At 38.1% G+C, this 9,654-nt stretch overlaps 1 long non-coding RNA gene across 1 annotated transcript; it reads left to right on the top strand.

Annotated features, from left to right (window-relative positions):
* Nucleotides 1–2,347: 2,347 nt before the first annotated feature.
* On the top strand, nucleotides 2,348–3,253 carry LOC103143121 (uncharacterized). The gene is made up of 4 exons (XR_001662994.1): nucleotides 2,348–2,440; nucleotides 2,563–2,619; nucleotides 2,720–2,753; nucleotides 3,071–3,253. It is a non-coding gene; the product is annotated as an uncharacterized LOC103143121 (long non-coding RNA).
* Nucleotides 3,254–9,654: the final 6,401 nt, after the last annotated feature.

The following is a 9,654-nucleotide window of genomic DNA, read 5'->3' on the forward strand; positions in this document are numbered from 1 at the left end:
TGAGCTCCAAATGCTAATGGCTGAATCTTTTCTAGCAGTTGAGATTCTGCAGTAACTTCTACTCACAGCCGCTCATCTCCAGCCCAGATCCGGTGCGAACCGCCTGGTAGTAACGTTAAGGTGAAGCAGAGAGCTAACAGTGAGCTGGCGGTACCGAGGCTTTGAGCTGTGTCATGGTGACAGTTGTGGTGTTGGTTTTCATAGAATATCTGATTCTGACCCACAGCAGTGGGACCGACTCAGGCTGCCTGTAGCGAACAGGGCTTTTAGTCCAGCACTGGGACAGAATGATGAAATTAAAGTCTGAAGTTTTCTCTGCAGCAGTGGCAGCGCCAGGGGGGGCTATGGAGTGCTATAGGTCCCCCTGGAAAAGTCATAACACCTATAGACACGAATATGTAGACGCCTCATGGAGCACTGAGTCGTACGTAACAGCGTCCGCCATCTTCTATGTGGCAACAGGGCGATCGGAGCTTCTTAAGTCCTGTGCTGTGTGAACTTGTTTCAACCGTTTTACGAAATAAACTGGATTGATTGGCATTACCTTTCACAGGTAAGGATGAAAGATCAGAATTACTTGACTTTGCAGCCAGAAATTCGCTTCTAAACAACCGAAAAATATTTCCTATGTAGCTTAATTGGCCCGAAGGTAACCGCTGATTGTTAGCTTAGCAGCTAACGTTTTCATACTGTTTTCTAAAGAGAGAGAGGTGATGGAAAAACCGCTGTTAGAGGAGAAGTTCATTGAAGATCAGGGGATTTAGTGAGGAAAGATCAGTCAGGATCAGAGCTGGAGCTGCTGTTCTTCAGTCTGTTTCCCAGCTCAGTTTCACCATGACGGTATTTAGCTATAAAGATGCTACGAGTCAGAGCCCAACATGCTGAAAATGTCTTTTTCTGAATGTGAAAGAAACATATATGTATTTTCTATTACACTTTTGGATTATTTCTCTATTATCCTTCGCTAGAGTTGCCACCCGTCCCATAAAATACGGAATCGTCCCGTATTTGGCTGTTAAATGTTGCGTCCCGTATTGAACCGATTCGGGACACGATATTTATATAAATATCTGATAGACACACCTATCACACACATATCAACACTAAGTGTAACAATAATGACCAAAATAAAACACAGGAAATATTAAGGCCAGCTAAATTCTCGTTGCGGGAGCTAAAGGACCCCTGAACGCTACGGACCGACGTTGTTGTCACGGTTGCCTAGAGACGGACACTACGCAGCTGCAGTGAGCTGATATCAACCCACATCTTTTTAAAAACATCCTCGTCCCGATTCTCCACCATCCTTCGAAGCAAAACCTCTCGTAAAGATACAGACGTGAGAAGGAAAACGCAAATCTCAGGCTGAATAATGTTAGTGAGGATGAACACAGGCAATTAAAAAAAAAGTGTCAATTGTGGCGCAGTGTGATAAGTGTGATTCAGGAGAGGAACTGCAGACCCTGATATGGTAACATTTTGCTATGATTAAGTTTCTTATTGTGCTTTTAGTCGACTATATTGGTTTGATTATTTGCTTATTTAATGTATGATAATATCAGCCAAAATAATACAAATCATCATTTAAAGAACATTAGAACTTTACATTAGATTAACCGTATATAAATACTTCCTACTTTAAAAGGTTTGTTAGGGCTTTCTGTGTGTTTTATTTTTGAAATGTTTATATATTTTATGAATTCATTGTTCAGTGGTCAGTGCACCAGACACAGACCTGCAGCCCAGGGGCGGTTCTAGATGGGGGCCAACGGCGAACCAAAGAAGTTGATAGGTACTTTTTCTCGAACCTATATTAAAGAACCGCAGACAACATATATGAATTTTAAGGCAAAGCTTTTGCAAAAGGAGAAATCTCCGCCAACCGCCTCTCCAGGCCGTTCACAGAGAGTTCTGGTCTGCCTACGCGTGAGCCCCTGTTTTATTGTCAAAGCAGAACAGCCAGAAAAAACAACAGAGGTCGTAAAACATTTAACCTAAACAAACCAGCAACTCAGTTCCAGGGGTGATATCTGATCTACGATCTGAGCCCAGTTCAGCTCTAGGTCAAACTATACAAGAGACAAAATACGACTGCTCACAGGCAGTTAGGAGGTATTCTGGTTGATAAGAATTAAGGTCTGNCTGGAGGAGATGGACCAAGAAACCTAAACTGTACCGCTACCTTCTGGGGTGGAAAGAATCAAACCAGGACGTTCACATTAATTGTAGAGGGTTAGATTCAACGAATTTGCTCTGTTTATTTTCAAAGCATTGGACACAGAGAACTGAGAGGTTTTTCTCATTGTGATTATTTTAAATCTTCATCACCAGGAACTATGAAGTACCAGATGCAGAAATCTGTCCCTGCGGTTATTCCTGTCGTCATCTTAGTGCTGATCCTCTTTGCTGTGGTGCTTGGCATAATCTTCTACAGGAAAAGGTGAGCAAACCTCTCAAAATCGATTAATAGACGCTTTGTGTGTATTGTGCTGATGTTTGTTGACCTTCAAAACTGAGACCAATTAAGTTGACCTAAAGAAATTACAATTTTCTCATCACCAGAAAACACGGTGATGACCCTGTGAGGCCTCTGAGATCAGTTTGGAGCAGGTTTTCTCTGTAAGAACAACAAAAAGCAAATCCTGGAGATATTTCAGGCTTCAAGAGACTGCTGTGATTAATTTGGTTCTTTATTAATTATCTTGTTTTGTTTATTCAGTAACCAAAGACGACCTGCCCCACCCACACCAGAGGTCAGTTTCATTATACATTGATTTTTACCGTTTACAGCTGTTGTGAGGACGTTTCAGTCAATTTTTCTTGCTACACATTAAAAATAACAGTTTTCCCCGATGATCAACTTTCCAGCAATGGTCTAAAATCTAAACCTCTGGGCTTTTATTGTTTATAAAACAATTATCTCTTTTTACATCAAACTTCAGCATTTTTGATAATACTTGTCAAGAGCTGTTGGTTTTACTTTTTTTTTTTTGCACGGTTCATAGAGTACAATACAAGCACATAAAGTGTATTAAGCAATAATGAACCAATTTAATATTTTTCTTTACAGGATTGTAATGTCTACGGCAACATTTAATAAACAGTCTGAGCATCGATGTGGATACGCTTTCTCTTCTTCTGCTGTCAAGTTTCAATTTATAGTTCACATTTATAATCATGTTATTCTCGCTTTTCGTTTCAATGGCAAATTTTTACTTTTCATTTAAGGAAGAAATAAACAATAATCAATCAATACTGCCTCATTTCTGTTTTCTCTGCCATGAAATTAGGCGGATAAAGGAGAGTCACGCACAGAGGCACATTATAAGGGGGAAAAGTGATGACAATTCTAGGGGCCCTGACCAACAGGGGGCCCTCCACAATTTAATTATTTACTTTTTGTTCATAGAAATTAAAAAAAAAAAAATGCGGCCCTGTCAATTACAAAATTAATCATGTTGTATTTTCAAAGATTGTTTATAGCAGTAAAAATTTTATGTTCCCACTCCGAGATCAAAAAACACACATCCATATTTGCTCTGCCTGAACAACCGAGTGTTTGTACTTTAGAAACGCAGTCTGCAGAAAACCCCCTTCTCATTGAACTCTGACCAGACCTGCTTCTGCTTTTTGTTTCTTTTTTAAACATGTAACAGTCATAATTTTATGTTAGTTAGCTGGAATTTGAGGAATTCAGATGCTGAAAATTTAGAAACATTTATTTTGAGCACAGTTAGACATTTATACATATAAAATATTAAGCTCTTCATTATTTATTGGAATTAGTTATTTGTAAGTGGCCATTCTTGACACAAGAGCGTGGTATGTTTTCTGTGTTTATGTCAGGTTTCAAACAGTGTTTCATCTAAAAAGCTGCCTTGTGCAAACATCTTTCTGCTGGATTGTGGCATGTTTGGCATTATGCTGCAGTCCAAATCATTGGTACCATATTTCCGCTGATGTTTGTGTGATGTTTTCTGAGCTCCAAATGCTAATGGCTGAATCTTTTTTAACAGTTGAGATTCTGCAGTAACTTCTACTCACAGCCGCTCATCTCCAGCCCAGATCCAGTGCGAACCGCCTGGTAGTAACGTTAAGGTGAAGCAGAGAGCTAACAGTGAGCCGGCGGTACCGAGGCTTTGAGCTGTGTCATGGTGACAGTTATGGTGTTGGTTTTCATAGAATATCTGATTCTGACCCACAGCAGTGGGACCGACTCAGGCTGCCTGTAGCGAACCGGGCTTTTAGTCCAGCACTGGGACAGAATGATGAAATTAAAGTCTGAAGTTTTCTCTGCAGCAGTGGCAGCGCCAGGGGGGGCTACGGGGTGCTATAGCTCCCCCTGTAAAAGTCATAGCACCTATAGACACGAATATGTAGACGCCTCATGGAGAGCTGAGTCGTATGTAACAGCGTCCGCCATCTTCTATGTGGCAGCAGGGTGATCGGAGCTTCTTAAGTCCTGTGCTGTGTGGACTTGTTTCAACCGTTTTACGAAACAAACTGGATTCATTAGGATTACCTTCCCCAGGTAAGGATGAAAGATCAGAATTACTTGACTTTGCAGCCAGAAATTCGCTTCTAAACAACCGAAAAATATTTCCTATGTAGCTTAATTGGCCCGAAGGTAACCGCTGATTGTTAGCTTAGCAGCTAACATTTTCATACTGTTTTCTAAAGAGAGAGAGCTGATGGAAAAACCGCTGTTAGAGGAGAAGTTCATTGAAGATCAGGGGATTTAGTGAGGAAAGATCAGTCAGGATCAGAGCTGGAGCTGCTGTTCTTCAGTCTGTTTCCCAGCTCAGCCTCACCATGACGGCATTTAGCTATAAAGATGCTACGAGTCAGAGCCCAACATGCTGAAAATGTCTTTTTCTGAATGTGAAAGAAACATATATGTATTTTCTATTACACTTTGGATTATTTCTCTATTATCCTTTGCTAGGGTTGCCACCCGTCCCGTAAAATACGGAATCGTCCCGTATTTGGCTGTTAAATGTTGCGTCCCGTATTGAACCGATTCGGGACACGATATTTATATAAATACCCGATAGACACACCTATCACAACACATATCAACACTAAGTGTAACAATAATGACCAAAATAAAACACAGGAAATATTAAGGCCAGCTAAATTCTCGTTGCAGGAGCTAAAGGACCCCTGAACGCTACGGACCGATGTTGTTGTCACGGTTGCCTAGAGACGGACATTACGCAGCCGCAGTGAGCTGCCCACATCTTTTTAAAACATCCTCGACCCGATTCTCCACCATCCTTAGAAGCAAAACCTCTCGTAAAGATACAGAGCTGAGAAGGAAAACGCAAATCTCAGGCTGAATAATGTTAGTTAGGATGAACACAGGCAATTAAAAAAAAAGTGTCCATTGTGGCGCAGTGTGATAACAGACAGATTCAGGAGAGGAACTGCAGACCCTGATATGGTAACATTTTGCTATGATTAAGTTTCTTATTGTGCTTTTAGTCGACTATATTGGTTTGATTATTTGCTTATTTAATGTATGATAATATCAGCCAAAATAATACAAATCATCATTTAAAGAACATTAGAACTTTACATTAGATTAACCGTATATAAATACTTCCTACTTTAAAAGGTTTGTTAGGGCTTTCTGTATGTTTTATTTTTGAAATGTTTATATATTTTATGAATTCATTGTTCAGTGGTCAGTGCACCAGACACAGACCTGCAGCCCAGGGGCGGTTCTAGATGGGGGCCAACGGCGAACCAAAGAAGTTATACTATATAAATGTCTTATGTTAATACTCAGTGGTTGATTTTTTTTTTACCTTCACAATTTTACTTTAATGAATTAAAAATTATAGTGTTGCACTTTTAGCTGCTGTATGGAGATAGGATCACACTTTCCATCTGCCAGGGATCTGCAAACTGAATCCATGGAGACTCAAGTGGGTCTTGGCTCACTTATTATATCAAATGATTAAATATTGCTCTGTTTTTGTTTGTTTGTTTGTTTGTTTGTTTGTTTCATTCTTTTTCAAGTGTTGCCATGGAAAAACACTGACTGTCCTGGCCCCTGTGGTAAATCTGGTCTAGAACCAGCCTCCATGAGTAACATGAGTTACGCTGAGGTGGGGGCGGGGGCAGGTAGTGAAGGCTAGACCTGTCCAAATCCACAGATATTTTTCTTCCTGTCTTAGTTTATTACCGGCCTTCGAAGGACCCGTCCTCCGAAGACCAGTTCTTCGAAGGATGCAGACCCTGAATTCGGACACAGCTAACAAATATTGCATTATGGAGAAGGTAGCCATCAGTAACCATGGAAACAATGCCACGCCGTCATGTAGCCTAGCATGTTTGGAAAAAAATTATTAGCGTCTCATCTTCTGTACATTTTTACAGCTGCTCCGGCTTAAGGGGAAACGCTGTTTATGACACAGTGACATAAATCATGTGGTGTGAATTCAGGCAAAGTCAGTAATTTGATCAACACATCAGAAGGGAGGAGGTTCGGGTCAGTTTTTAAGCTATCTGTAAATACCGCCGTCTATGAGCCCCAACCAGGTGTGCTACATTTACAGACAAATTAGCTTGATTCCAGCAAGTAGAAATCATGAATAAACTGACAAAAACAACTTGGAAAAACAAGTTCAATACTCCCGATTCTCACTTATGATGCACATCATGGCGCTTCGAATGATTAAGTGACATAGTTGCAAAGGGTTAATACCTGGGTATCCCCTTTGTCATAAATGCTGGATTAACCTAAACAATGTATTATTATCTGGAAGTAATCTGGCTAATGGCTCAAGGCTTCATGCTGACGTCTAAGTGTCAAATAAATGCAAATCAGTCTGATTAAAATAAAAATGATGTGTGTGTGTTGATAACTATAGGGGAGAAAAGACCAGTGATAGCATCCTCAGTAAAATGCTTAGCTCCCCCTTAGCACCTGCAGAAAAAAAAGTTCTGGAGCCGCCACTGCTCTGCAGCCAAACCATTTCTGTGTTTCAGGGTGAGGAAGGTTTTTTTCCTGCTATTGTAAGGACAATTACAAAAATAATAATAAAAAAACGTTTTTCTAACTTCAACTTCAGACCTACGTTTTTATTCACAAACAAGTGCATGTTCATAAAAAGATATATTCTTGCCCATAATTTCATTGATAGAGGGCGCAGTTCCACCCATCTGAACAACATGGAGGCAAAGGAACTGAGACTCATTATTAGACCGAGGGCAGCCGGACTAATCTATTTTTCTAAATTGTTATATTTAGCTAAATACTGTTGATGAGGGGCACAAGCAGGTCACCTAAAAAATAAGTTAAAAATAAATAAATAAATAAAAAATGGGCCCTTGGGATGTCAAGGATAAAATGAGCAGGGGCTCGGGCTCCCTTGACTTCATCCCCCCATCAACCCTCTGCACATGCCTGTTACTTCTCTTTTTTCACTTCCGTATTTTCTGTGGTTTTCTTATATAAAATGTGTGTTTGAAAGCATCCTTTTGACAGAGCAGTAAGATGCCAAGTCAAATCGTCTTCCCACAGTTTTAGGGAGGACTTCATTAAATAGTGCACTTTTGAAAGATTTCCCATAAACATCCACATCAGAAGGTAAGTTGGTCTTAACTTTAAAGAATATGGCAAATAAGTTCTTTTTATATCTTTTTTTAAAACTTAAATTGAATACTCACATCAAAGAAACTAGCATTTTTATTTTTTATTCACTCATTAGAGCAAATACCTGTAAAAGGGAAATAATTAATTTTGCTGCACTAAATGTTTCAAGGAAATTACATCTTCCTCTTTCCTTAAAAGAATAGAAGAAATATTTCTATTTGAATGCAGAACGTAGAACTTTCTTATTTGTTTTTCTAAAAAAAAAATGTAATCTTATAATTAAGTTGGACAATTAAAGAGCATAAGTAAATTATATTTTGTTTTACTTTTTATGATTTTTTTGTTTAATATTATTGCGGTAATAAAAATTGCAAATTAACATTCAGCCCTTATGCATAAACCATTTGTAATTTTTTTATTGCTTTCCCAAGTTTACATGTTATTGCTGGCAACTTTATTCTCTCAATGGGTTAAATCTAAATATTAGATTTGATCTAAATGTTAGATTTAACCCATTGTGGTTTTCTTCTTTCTTTCATGGAAACATGTTCTGCTTCAATACGTTTTCATGAAATAATTTAGAATTTATATTTGGAATCCACAAAGCTTTTCCACATGAAACAACTTTTCAAACATCCTCTTATAAAGTTCTTTAAGCCTTAAATCAGATTCAAGGAATCTGAACAACATGAATCCTTGAAGCTGTTCCTTGAACCACCTACATTGTAAAATGATCACTGGAATATATGTGAAAGTTTTTCTTTTTGTACAGAGTTGAATTGCTTGGCTCAACCTGGGAGAAGAAGAAAAAACAAACATCTATTAAGTTGGGCTCATTAAAATGTTTGTATGAAAGAATCTGGGTTGTCCAGATCAGAATTTGTTTTCTGAAGTTGCAGCTTGAGCCATTTTTCTGAATAATAGGAACAGGAAACTTGACTCAAATTAATGCCATGTACTGAGTTGTCCTGAATACAGCTTGCAGAAAAGGTCAGATGAACCAAGCAGATTGGAAAGTGCAGCAGTCGATATCCATGCATTCACTGTGAGCTGGATGAACAACATACCATGTTAAAACCTTTAATGTCACGAAAAACAGAAGTAAAACGTAAAATTAAGCACCTTTATCAGAAATTTAGATGAGAGCGCAAAAATCTGAGAATATTGAATAAATAGATCTATACAGCTAGACTCATGATCAATATTTTAATTTAGAGAAAAACATTACAACTAGTTTCATCTCACACTACTGAATAATAACCACTTTTTAAAATAAGCTTTAAAATGGAAGAAGAAAAAGTGCAACAAGCAAAACAGATTTGATAATTTATTATAAATGAGATTTAAACATTTTGTTTGCCAGCTAATCCAAAAATCTGAGATTTGACCTAAAAAAGCAGAAAAAAGGTTAAAAAATGAGATCAGCATTGAGTAGCCCAACCTCTGTTGCTGCTCACATATAAATAAAGTTTTTAAACATGCATAATGCCAGCATTTCCAGTAAACTAATGAGGATGTTACTATAAATACATAAAAAAAGATGCCTTCAGAAAGGGCATGAGCCCCACACCCACGGTTTGTGGAACGGGGGGATGCCGAAAGGGTGGTTCGCCCTGGCCACCAAACAGAGTGAATATCTGACAAAAAATAATAAGAAAACTATATTTATGGGATAATTTTGAGTTCTTGAATAGTTTAAATGCAGCTTTTATTAGATTACTGCTTCTCTTTGCTGATTTTTTTGCTCCTGTCTGCTTTTTTTGTTTATTTTTTTGTTTGTTTTTTCTTTTTTTTTATATTTTAGTACTTTTGAGCAAATAGGGACCCACCACCACACATTACAAATACTTGAAATTCCTTACCTGATCTTAAGATTTTGATCAAGATAATAAAAATGAGAGGCATGGTAAATAAGTAGTGAAGACAGAACAGATGCCGATTACTTTCTTAAATTGTTTATAATTCCAAACAAATGTAAACAAGGAAGTGAGCTAGTCCATTTTTGAGATATTGTATTTAATTCATAATTTCTGATTATGAATTCTGAGAAT

Source organism: Poecilia formosa, unplaced genomic scaffold (genome assembly GCF_000485575.1).
Source record: "Poecilia formosa unplaced genomic scaffold, Poecilia_formosa-5.1.2 Scaffold105, whole genome shotgun sequence".
Lineage (NCBI taxonomy): Eukaryota > Metazoa > Chordata > Actinopteri > Cyprinodontiformes > Poeciliidae > Poecilia > Poecilia formosa.